Source organism: Elephas maximus, chromosome 16, assembly GCF_024166365.1.
Source record: "Elephas maximus indicus isolate mEleMax1 chromosome 16, mEleMax1 primary haplotype, whole genome shotgun sequence".
NCBI classification, from domain to species: domain Eukaryota; kingdom Metazoa; phylum Chordata; class Mammalia; order Proboscidea; family Elephantidae; genus Elephas; species Elephas maximus.
The window spans coordinates 19,331,580-19,344,717 of NC_064834.1; the positions used below are offsets into that span (position 1 = coordinate 19,331,580).

The 13,138-nt window shown below is 40.4% G+C and overlaps 2 protein-coding genes across 3 annotated transcripts in view; one reads left to right on the forward strand and one right to left on the reverse strand.

The window, feature by feature from the left end:
- Window positions 1–10,507, reverse strand: part of TET1 (tet methylcytosine dioxygenase 1) — a 134,535-nt gene extending 124,028 nt beyond the window's left edge. The window contains exon 1 of the mRNA XM_049855141.1: window positions 10,403–10,507. The gene's annotated coding sequence lies outside the window, so the exon portion shown is untranslated. The remainder of the gene's footprint in view (window positions 1–10,402) is intronic.
- Window positions 1–13,138, forward strand: part of LOC126059477 (graves disease carrier protein) — a 281,521-nt gene that overhangs the window by 151,474 nt on the left and 116,909 nt on the right. The gene's annotated exons all lie outside the window — the stretch shown is intronic.

The following is a 13,138-nucleotide window of genomic DNA, read 5'->3' on the forward strand; positions in this document are numbered from 1 at the left end:
TAATTGACCCTTGTGGGTGTGGAAGGTGATCTGGGACAGCAGAGATAGCAGGGAAGGCAAGAGATCCGCAACAGAAACCAGCAGTAGTTTATCATTGGAAAAGATCTAGTATTTTCAATTCTGCTAGGAGTCAAATGAGCAGGAAAAACCCAGAGTAGAAGACATCCAAGAGAGTTACCAGAGAACGTACATTGAGCAGGTTTTGGGAAATTGTCATTTACTGGTCAGTTTTCAGGAAACCCTGATGGCATAGTGGTTAAGTGCTCCTGCTGCTAACCAAAAGGTTGGCAGTTCAAGTCCACATTGGAAACTGTATGGGGCAGTTCTACTCTGCCCTACAGGTTCGCTATGAGTCAAAACTGACTTGACAGCAATGGGGTTTGGTTTTTGCTTTGGTTGGTCAATTTGCTACCAGACACAGATCTAAAGACCTTTTCTCACTCAGGTTTCTAAATTGAATCAGAAGCTTGTCAAGAATATGAAGGGCACACACAGCCCATAGGAGGTATAAACCAAAAGACACTTTGTCCTTCTTAAACTTGTCCAACAAATAGAAGAAGAGGGAACACTTTCTAACTCATTCTATGAGACCAGCATTACCAAAAGAAGACAAAGAAAGCTACAAGCCAACATCCCTTATGACTATAACAACAACAAAAAAAACCCTTGCTGCTGAGTTGATTCCAACTTGCAGAGATGCTGTAGGATAGAGTAGGCCTGCCCTATAGGGCTGCCAAGGCTGTAATCTTAACAGAGCAGATGCCATATTTTTCTCCCACTGAGCAGCTGGTGGGTTTGAACCACCAACCTTTTGGTCAGCAGCTGAGCACTTAGCCACTGTGCCACCAGGGCTCCTTCCTTATGAATATAGATGCAAAAATACTAGCAAACTGAAACCAACACCCTATTAAAAGGATTATACACCATGACCAAGAGAGATTTATTTCCAGTATTTATTTCCAATCCCATCTAAAAGAATAAAACCCATAGGAATAAGTATAACCAGGGAAGTAAAAGACTTGTACACTAAACTATAAAATACTGTTGAAAGAAAATCAAGAAGGCCTAAGTAAATGGAAAGACATCCCATGTTCATGGATTGAAAAACTTATTTTTGAGACGTCAATACTACCAAAGTGATCTACAGTGTCAATCAATCCCTATCAAAATTCCAGCAGTCTTGTACCCTCAAATTCATATGGAATTACAAAGGGTCTTGAATAGCCAGAGTAATCTTGAAAAAGAAGAACAAAGTAGGAGGATTCACACTTTGATTTCAAAGCAGACTCTACAACTTCAGTAATAAAAACAATTTAATAATAGGCACATAGACCAATAAATAGAATTGAGAGTCCAGAAATAAATCCATACATCTATAGCTAACTGATTTTCAACAAGGGTGCTAAGTCCATCCAATGGGGGAAAAATATTCTCTTCAATAAATGCTGCTGGGATAGCAAGAATGATAACACAACTTAATATAATCAGTGTCCTGAATTGTACATGTAGGAATTGTTGAAATGGTATATCTTTGGCTGTGTATACTTTCACCAAAATAACAATTTAAATCTAAATAAATAAATAAATAAGTGCTGCTGGGACAACTAGATCTCCACATGTAAAAGAATGAAATTGAACCCATACCTCACACCATATATAAAAATTAACTGAAATGAATCAAAGACCTAAATGTAATAACTAAAACCATAAAACTCTTAGGATAAAACATAGGAATAATGCTTCGAGACCTAGTTTTTAACAATAGATTCATGGATATAACATCAAAAGCATGAGTGACAAAAGACAAAACAGACCAACTGGACTTCATCAAAATTAAAAACTTTTGTGCATCCAAGGACTTTATCAGCAAAATGAAAGGCAACCTACAAACTGGGAGAAAATATTTGGGAACTATGTTTTGGATAAGAGTTTAATATCCAGAACGTATAAAGAACTCTTACACCTTAACGACAACAAAAAAAGGCAAACAACTCAATCAAATAATGGGCAAAGAACATGAATAGACATTTCATCCAAGGAGACATACAAATGGCCAACAAATGTGAAAAGATGTACAACGTCATTAGTCATCAGGTAAACGCAAATCAAAACCACAATGATATACAGGTAGTCCCCGGCTTACCATAGGGCTCTGTTTTGATGATTCCATTTTGTTGGTTCTCACATAAGTCGAATACCTCTTTTTTTTTTACTTTTCATTATTATTGCCTTTTATTATCGGTAACTTTATAAATCTGATCTTTGTCTTTAAACATCTGCGAGTGAACATCTGAGAATAATATCAGCAAATTACCCACTGCAACATTGTATATAGTACATATAACTAACAATAAAATGTACCCCAAAAATCCATACAAAAATAGAGGCTCATACCACCATCAACTGCTCTGACAGGGATCACAAAAGAGGGTCTCTGACAGAGTGGGAGAAAAAAATGTAGAACAAAATTCAAATTCACAAAAAAAGACCAGACTTACTGGTCTGACAGAGACAGGAATTCCCAAGACTATGGCCCTGGACACGGACACCCTGCTGACTCAGAACTGAAGCCACTCCTGAAGCTACTTTTCAGCCAAAGGTTAGACAGGCCTATAAAACAAATAACAACACATGTGATGACCGTGTTTCTTAGTTCAATCAAGTATACAAGACCAAATGGGCAACTTCTGCAAGGAGAGAAGACAGGAAGGAAAACGAAAACTGGATGAATGAATACAGGGAACCTGGGGTGTAGAGGGAAATGGGGAAAGTGCTGATACATTGCAGGGATTGCAACCAATGTCACAAAACAATTTGTCATATAAATTTTTGAATGAGAAACTAATTTGCACTGTAAATTTCCACCTAAAGCACAATAAAATTAAAAACAAAAAACAGAGGGTCTTAACTGCAGTTTGTTAAATCAAATACGTCCTAAGTTGGGGACTACCTGTATTCCTCTCCATTAGAATGGCTATTACCAGAAAAACCAAAAACAGCAAGTATTGGTTAGGATGTGAAGAAATTGGAACTCTCATCCATTGTTGGTAGCACTGTGAAATGGTGCAGCTGCTATGGAATAGTTTGGTGGTTCCTCAGAAAAGTAAACATAGAATTACCATACGACTAAACAGTTCCACTCCTAGGTGATTATCCAAAAGACTTGAAAGCAAAGACTCCAACAGACACTTGTATAACAATGTTCATTGCACCATTATTCAAACTAGCCAAAAGGTGAAACAACTCAACTGTCCATCAACAGATGAATAGATAAACAAAATGCGGTGTAGCCATATAATGGACTATCATTCAGCAAAAAAGAGAAATTAAGTTCTAATACATGCTATAACAGGGACAAACCTTGAAAACATTGTGCCGAGTGAAATAAGTCAGGAACAAAAGGATAAATATTGTATGATCCTATTTACATGAAATATTCACAATAGGTAAATGCATAGAGACCAAAGTTTATTAATTGTTACCAGGGGCAGGTGTGAGTGGGGAGTGGGAGTTACTGCTTAAGGGGTAGTAAGAGTCTGTTAAGGGTGAAGAAAAAAAAAAAGGAAATGGATAGTGGTGATGGTTGCACAACACAGTGAGTGTAATTAACCATGTCCCTGAATGGAACCCATAAGAATGGTTGAAATGGCAAATGTCTTGTTATACAGATTTTACCACAATAAACTGAAAAAAAAAAAAAAAAGATACTTCAAAAGGAGAAGGTGGAAGATAGAAGAAATCAAGTAGATATTCTGAGAGGAAAAAAAAAGGTCATTACCAGAAATGATTTCAAAAATGTAGAAGAATTAGCATGTCTTCACAGTGACTGGGGAGCATGAAGATATATTGTAGTTATGGTCATGAAAATGGAATCTTTTGTATTATAGTCAACCAGATCCCAAATTAAGAAATCTTTGAGTACAGTCTAGGTGAGCCTGTTTTGGTGCAAACTCTTTTTCAGAGCCAACCTTACCAACTCACTAATTCAATTGTCCTCTTATCTTTCTCAATCTGAACCTGGAAGCACCTCCACCTCACCTCTACCTCCTCATTATCCATTTTCTCTACTCCTGACTGAAAGTAACAGAATTCTTTTGGTGTCTTAGCCAGCTTCAAAATCCTCAGACCTAAGTATTCCTGAGCTCTTTAGCAATTCCTATTTGGGGGCTTTTCAGTCTATTCCTGCCATGGAACCAGTTTTAAGCCTTTATTCTTCTCACCCCTAAAGCTACCCTCAGGCCAGAATTTAGGAGAAGCCCTCAAGCAATAGATTTCTTATTTATTTTTTTTTCCTTCCTCAAGAGTTCTGGTATTTTCTTTCTTACCTGAAGTTTCTTCCCTATGTTACCTGGGTGTTCATTAAATTCTGCACTTGAGCCCACAGTCTCCATGCTAACTTTATTTAAGCAGTTCTTACTGTATTTATCTATTTATCTTACTCTATTATTATCTATTTTGGAAACCCTGGTGGCATAGTGGTTAAAAGCTACAGCTGCTAACCAAAAGGTTGGCAGTTTGAATCCACCAGGCACTCCTTGGAAACCCTATGGAGCAGTTCTACTCTGTCCTTTAGCATTGCCATGAGTCGGAACTGACTGGACAGCAATAGGTTTGTTTTTTTTTGGTTACTCTATTTATGGGACCCTCTTTCTAGCATCTTCAGTCTCTTCTTCATTTGCTCTTCTGTCACGGCTCTTCTCACACACTTACTCCAATTACTCACAAAACTGTATGTCTCTCAAGTGGCCATCTTTCATTTTTACATTCCCAGTGCCTAGCTCAGGACTTGGCACATAACGGGCACTCAATAATTCCAGGCATTTTTGTTGAATACCTCCCCAAGGCCCTGTCTAAACTTCATGGCTACACTTATGCAATTTCATATGTTGGTACAGATGAGGCTGATTTCTTGGTAAATCCCCAGTGTCACAATACCTTAGGACAATAAATGTCATACGCCTCATGCAGCCCCTCACAAGCCACAGGCTCTCTGCGTCCCTTTCCCATCTTCTCCCCTAATATATAATAAAAGGGATTTCGCAAATATTTTTACTACCTTGAAGATTTCTGAGGCCCCTACCATCTCTAGAATTCTTTTATTTAAAATTCCACTGACAATTCAGTTTCCCTAGGAAAGTTCTTGAACCATTGCACCAAACACCAATAGCCCTGATGGCACAGTAGTTAAGAGCTAGGGCTGCTAACCAAAAGGTTGGCAGTTCAAGTCCACCAGCTGCTCCTTGGAAACCCAATGGGGCAGTTCTACTCTGTCCTATAGGGTCATTATGAGTTGGAATCTACCCAATGGCAATGGGTTCGTTGTTTTGTTTTTTGTTTGTACTCAACATTCATGAGGAATAGTGTCGGACTTTGTTAATTTGTAGTCACTGATATGTAATTTTGATGCTGGTCATGAGTATTATGTGATTTTATTCCCTCGACTACCCGAAAGCTATAGGAGAGAATTCAGATCTTATTTTATTTTTGTTATCTTTCCATATGGCCTCTTACCAAAATGCCCTCAATAATATTGCTGACAGACCGAGTATTGACTGACAGAAGCAACTGGGTAATACTTCCAAAGTGTTCCTGACAGAATAATACTAGGTAAATGCATCAGCGTTATTGTTGCCTAGATGTGTGAATAATAATTACTACCGTTGATTGCTAGCTTCACACATAAATGAATAATTTCTTTTGTAAGGATCAGCACAAAGCTGGTTCCTATAAGGTGGAGGTTAAAGATGTCCCAAACGTCTAGCTTTTCCAAACTACTGTACCACTCCATCCTCTCTAACATCAACTACTCCCCCTCCCCTCAGTACTCCCCCTCCTGTCTTTGGTTTCCCTAGTTTCTGGCAACATCTCATGGAACTCACAAACCATATAAAGGAAATGGCTCACGAGGTTGTGGAGGCTGACAAGTCCCAAATCCGTGGGTCAGGCATGGAGTTCTCCCTGGCCCTTAGTCTCTGCCCAAAGGCACTCAGCATTTTTGTTCCATGGGCTGGGAAGCCCAATGCGCCGTCTCCTGCGGGTCTCTCCTTTGGTGGTGGTGGATTCTCCCTCTTTGCTCTGGAATTGGCTCTCTTTCAAGGCAAAACTGACCAATCCCCCTGGTAGGCCACAATTACCCTATCACACAATCACCTGAGTGGAATTTACCAGATCCTAGCTAGAAAGACCACACACAGAAGTAATTACTCTCATGCCACAGGCCACCCCCTGGCTTTTCTGGCCATGGTTCTTCCATATTTGGAAGATAACTTCCCCCACCCCCCAATCATTTTACCATTTGAAAACAGTCATTAACAATTAGTCTTTCAATAGAGCAAAGAACCCAAAGGTGAGTTTACTCAGGTACCAGCCATTCAGGTCTGCTTCGGATTTCCATCTGATCTGGTCAGGTTCTCCAAAAGACACCTTGTAGTCACTCTTTCTGGCCTCTAACAAAGTTCAAGTGAGAGAAGATTATTCCCTTGCTCTGAGTCTCTCTCTTGAGGCATCAGCATAATGTTAGGTTTATCCCACTGCATAATCCATTTATTCATTCCTTTACCTTCAGCTGTTATTTCTCCTTCCTTCCATTTGTCATTTATTTTTATACAAATTCTTCCACCTTGGGAAGGAACATCAGGTTCAGCTGCTGTGCTAGTCCAAACTGCTGGTAGCAAGAGCAGTCTAGCAAGTGCTTCCCTGTCAGTCCACTCCCATTCATGTTGGGTAGGGTTTCATAGGTATAACACTAATGGGCTATCTCACCCACTGGGCAATACTGCAGTATTCACTGTCAAGCCCAATTTTGCTAGATGGGAAAAGGTACAATCCATCCCATCAGGCCCTTGGGAATTCTGGCATACATGTTCAGGGGTATAGTTAATCTCTTGCTTAAGGATCACCACTGTTTCTGGCACAGGCAGCTGCATGCCTGGTCCTGGAACCGCAGAGTCTGGCAGGAAAAAACAATTTTAGGTGATGTGGGAAAGAACTGTATAGTGGCACCAGCATCCTCCCCACCCCTTCTTTCCCAGATCCCCCAGAGAAGCGTAGGAATCTGTCCAATGGTGATACTCCGTTTGTCTCCCCATGTTGAGTGAGAGCACACAGTCATCAAGGTGTGTGAGCCAGCCCTTCATGCCTTTACCTCTCCCCATTTTGGATGACAAATGTTTCAATTGCCCATTCCAATTCTCTATGAAAACCATTACTCTAAGGGTGGGAGTTACAAGACCATGGCTAGAAAGGCTACACACAAAAATAATTAATTGTACAGCAACACATTGTACTCCTCTCTCTAAATGAACATGGCTTCAATTGCAGCCTAAATGCCCAAATTTCAAATTTATCTCTCTAGTCTAAAGCCCTTTCCGAGCTCCAGTTCCAAGAGGTTCTTTGAATAATTTGGATGTCTTATAGATCTTTTAAACTCAACATTTTGAGTAAAACTACACTATTATTAACACACTTTTTTCCACTTTTTTTTTTTTTTTTTCTAGTGCCTTCTATTATTCCTGTTTTTTTCTCCCACAAATCTGGCCATCACCTCTCTGTCTCCTTTGTCAGCTCACCATTTTCTTCTAGCCATTAAATGTTGCCACTACGTAAGACTGGGTCCTGGGTGGCATTCATTCTCTTTCTCCTTAGTCTTGACTTACGAACATTATATCTCCAGCTCAAGCTATTCCATGTATATTACACTCTTTAATAGCTCCTCTTACATAGCTCAAACACCTCTGGATATTCAGTATGTCCAAACCAAGCAACTCATGTTCCACCCTCTGTCTGCAAATCTTCCCTCAACTAACAACCAACTGATCATCTTCTGGTGATCCCTGCCTCAGTAAATTGATCCAGTTGTGTTAACGAGAAACCTAAGGATTGTCCTTGACATCTCTCTATTCTCAATCTCCTTATGTAATACATCACCAAGTCATGTCTGTTTTACTGCGTTATCTCTCAAATCCACCCACTTCCCTCCATTTCGACGACCCTCATTCTAGACCAAGGTGTCTGCTCTTGCAATAATCTACTCATGACCACTTTTGTCCCTATTCCAGTCTCCAAGCCATGGTTAAAATGATATTTCTGAAACAGCAATTTGATCATGTCAACCCCAGCTTAATACTTCGTGTTACTCTTAGAATAACGACAAGAATACAGTGGCTTTCACATATTTCTCCATCTCATCTCACATCACACACCTCCTAGTTCTGCCTGTTCCTACCGTAGTGGCTTTCTCCAGCACTTGCAAACCCACAGTTCTGTTCCTGTAAACAAGCAAATCTCATTTACAGACAAGTCTTATTTCAGGCCAGGCAAGCACTTCCACAGTTCTCCACAGTCTAGCAGCTCCCTCTATTGTCTCAGGCATTCATAAATGTAAGTCATCTGCCCAGTTCTGAAGGACAGAGTGTGGTAAGGTGCTCAAAGTTGTGATCAGACCCTTGAAGACACTGAGTTCTCTCCCATAGGCTCTCAGCACAAATTGGATCCTCTCCCTAAAATGCTCGTTCTTTCCCATATTTCCTAATGAGCCCTCACCTCTGGGTTCAAGCATCATGTCCTTAAGGACTTTATTGTCTAGATCAGATCCCTGTTTTATGATCTTAAATTCCCAAGCACTAAACCTCCTCTCAGAAGCACTTATCCTAGTTTCAATTTAAAAAAAAAAAAATGAATTTCTATGATTATTTGATTAAGATCTGTCTCTCCCAGTAACATGCAGGCTCCCTGGGGGCAGAGGCTAAGTTCTTATTCACCATTGTATCTCTGATGCCTTGTACCTTCTACAAGAAATACCTGTTGAGCAAATAAATGAATAAGTTAAGTACTTCCTCTTACAATTTCTAGTTTATTGGTATATATAATTGTAACTAAGAGATGATGCAGTCCCTGTTCTGGAATATTCTTTCCCTCAAAATTGCCTCAATTGCCTGAAGAACTCTTACTATTTTGTTTTATTTAAATTGTGGTAAAATAAACACAGCATAAAATATACCATTTTAAAGTGTACAGTTCAGTGTCATTTAGTACACTGACAATCTTACTTCTTTTTTTTGGCTAAACTCAAATCTCTAGCTTTTCCTGATCTCCTACTCCTCCTATAGAATTGGGTCTCTTCCTCCTTTGTAACTTACAATATTCCATACACACCCCTAAAATACTATAGGTAACCAACAAATTGTGCTTGTTTGTTAGCATGCTCATATAAATGAGGATAAAATTCGAAGTAAAAGGTACACCTCCTCCATCCTTCAACCATACCACTCCCCAGAGGTAATCACTACTGACAGTTCTTTACATATGCTTCCAGAAATTGTGATATTTCTTCTGATATATGAAAATACTATACTTTCTTTTTAATCTTGTTTTTTTTTTATGGGTAAATTCTATACCTAAGGAGCAAACAGCATATGTTACATATGGGGTATATTATACGTGATCTCCAAGTTTTTTTTTTTTAATTTATAAGGCTTCGGAAATAAATGATGCTTATTCCTGATAAATGTAAATAAATAAACGCTTACAATCTGCAGTCTAAAAGAGACTACATAACAGAAAATTTGAAGATACCTAAAGGCCATGACAATGTTTATTAAAATGGCACCTTGTTCTTTCCTATCTCACAAAATGTTGGGGTATGTGTTGGATTGGGGGAAGCTTTCAAAAAAGGTTTTTAATGCACTTATTGTTATTTGTGGAATATATCATATTCATATATTGTTTATATTATAAAAAAACCTTTGCACTCTAGGTAGAAGTCCTTAGGTACTTTGTATGTTTATATTACATTCATAGTTTATGCCAACCATCCTGTCTTAGGCTGAGTTTGCTAGAGAAGCAAAACCAGTGAAGCATAAAAAAAACCCATTGACATCAGGTCAATTCTGAATCTCAGTGACCATATAGAACACCATAGAACTGCCCCATAGGGTTTCTAAGGAGTGGCTGGTGGATTTGAATTGTTAACCTTTAGGTTAGCAGCTGGGTGCTTAACCACCAGGATATATATATGTATATATATATATATATAAAACCCTGGTGGTGCAGTGGTTAAGAGCTACAGCTGTTAACCAAAAGGTCGGCAGTTCAAATCCACCAGGTGGTCCTCGGAAACTCTATGGGGCAGTTCTACTCTGTCCTATAGGGTTGCTATGAGTCAGAATTGACTAGACATCAGTGGGTTTTATATACATATATGTGTATATATACATATACATATACATATATGGGAGAGACAGAGATTTATCTCAAGGAAATGGCTCACATGGTTGTAAACCTGTTGCCATTGAGTTGATTCCAACTCATAGTGGCCCTATAAAACAGTAGAACTACCTGTTTTAGCCTGGGTTCTCTACAGAAGCAAAACCAGTAAAGCGTATAAATATATAGAGAGATTTACATCAGAGAAACAGCTCACGCGATTGTGGAGGCTGGAATGTCCCAAGTCCATGGATTAGGATAGAGGCTTCTCCCGATTCATGTAGCCACAGGGGCTGATGAACCCAAGATCGGCAGGCCAGAAAGCAGGGCTCTTGCTCACATTCTGTAAATATCAACAAATCCCATGATTGGAAGGCAAGACCGCAAGGCTTCTGATTCACGTAGCTGCAGGGACTGGAGAGGTCAAGATCAATCGGCAGGTAAGCTGATAGCTCAAGTCCAAGAACCGGAGGTCAGACAAACAGGAGGCAGCCACAGGATCCAGAGTGAGCAAAACGTCAGAATGTCTGCTTATATTCGGATGCAATCCACACCTCCAAGGAAACTCCCTTTAAACTGATTGACTACTCATAGTAGATTCATCATAAGAGTGATCACATATAAATTCTGGGAATCATGGCCCAGCCAAGCTGACACACAATCTTAACCATCACAGTCCGCCCTTTGTCAACTTAGCCCACGTACACATCTCCTTTAACCATACATAATGTCTGAATAAAGACAATTATGAAGTCATACTTGCACCTAACACGGTACAACTAACATGCATACAACTGAAAACACATTAGTCCAGTTTACATCTTACATTTTGTAAGCGAAGAAAACAAAAATATTTGACACACATATACAAAAACAGATTCATAACAATTACAGTCCTTGTTTCTGCAACTGGTCACATGGCCACGACTGGTATTTAGAACTACCTTCTCCCACCACGCATTCCATATTCCCTTTACACTCATCAAGCACCTCGGTTAGTTGTGGTTCTTTGCCTGATAGTGTGACCCAAACCTTCATTCCTGAAGGGTCTGGGCCACTAGTAGTCATGTCAGAATTGGGTTGCTGTAGTTTTCCATTGACTTTAATCACAGGGCACGGTAATACTAAGAGATGCCCTAAGGGAGCCCCTGCATTCTAGACATACTCTTCTTTACCTCCATTATATGATATCAATCCAATTTCCTCTTGGTAATCAGGATCAATCACACCAGTGAGTATGGTAACTCCCTTCCTTGTTTGTTGATCCAGACAGATAAGGAGCTCAAATGGCCAGGTGGCATTCTTAGCTTCCAGTTAAATGGAATCAGCAATGTGTCTCCAGGTGAGAGCATTCTTCTCTTCTCAACTAAGACCTCTAGACCTGCAGAACATAAGGTCTCAGGGACAGGAAGCAAAAATCTCGTGAGCGGTTCACTAGGGCTAATAGTGAGTGGTGCCACTCCCATTTCCACCCCTTGATTCTTCGAACCATGAATCCTGGTTATGGGAGAAACAGTGCCATATACTGGATGCTGGTTTAGAACATATACAGCCTCCTAGAGAACATTGCCCCAACCCTGCAAGGTATTGCCACCTAGCTGGTGCTTTAATTGTGTCTTTAGAAGGCCATTCCATCGTTCTACCAAGCCAACTGCTTCAGGATGAGGAACATGGTAAAGCCAGTGAATTCTGTGAGCATGGGCCCGTTGCTGTACTTCATTTGCTGTAAAGTGAGTCCCTTGATCTAAGACAATGCTGTGTAGGATACCGTGACAGTGGATAAGGCATTCTGAAAGCCTATGGTTGGTAGTTTTGGCAGAAACATTGCATATAAAAATATAGGGAAGGCAAATCCATATCCAGAGTGTCTATTCCAGTAAGGACAAAATGCTGCCCTTTCAATGATGGAAGTGGTCCAACATAATCAACTTGCCACCAGGTTTCTGGCTGATCACCTCGAGGGATGGTGCCATATCGGGGACTCAGTGTTGGTCTCTGCTGCTTACAGATTGGGTACTCAGCAGTGGCTGTAGCCAACTCAGCCTTGGTGAGTGGAAGTCTATGTTGTTAAGCGCATGCATAACCTCCATCCCTGCCACCATGGCCACTTTGTTCATGAGCGCATTGAACAATGATGGGAGTAGCTGGGGAAAAAGGATGACTGGTCTCCACAGAACATGTCATCCAATCCACTTGATTGTTAAAATCCTCCTCTGCTGAGGTGACCCTTTGGTGAGCATTCACATGAGACACAAATACCTTCACATCTTTGGCCCATTCAGAGTGGCCTATCCACACACCTCTTCCCCATAAATCCTTATCTCCAATTTTCCAACCATGTTCATTCCATGTCTCTGACCATACAGCCAAATTATTGGCCACAGCTCATGAATCAGTATACAGTTGCACATCTGGCCATTTCGCATTCCAAGCAAAGTGAACAATCAGGTGCACTGCTCAATGTTCTGCCCATTGAGAGGATTTTCCTTCACCCCTGTCCTTCAGAGAGGTCCCAGAAAGGGGCTATAGTGCTGTTGCTGTCCACTTTCAAGTGGTGCCTGCATATCACTCAGAACCATCTGTAAACTAGGCACCGCTTTTCTTTTATTCAGTCAACTGATCATAATGAACTCCCCATGAGGCCATAGCTGCAGACTGGGCGATGAAAGGTAACGTGACAGGAGAGGAGATCATGGGCATTTGGGTCACTTCCTCATACAACTTACTTGTGCCTTCAAGTCATGCTCGGGTCCAATCTTGTATATACCACTTCCATTTAATGATGGAGTGGTGCCGTGCATGTCCAGCTTTATGGCTCTGTGGGTCAGATAACGCCCAGTCTGTGATGGGCAGTTCAGGCCTCATGGTGTCCTATGGTTAAGTGTTCAGTCTCTACTAAGGCCCAGTAACAAGCCAAAAGCTGTTTCTCAAAAGG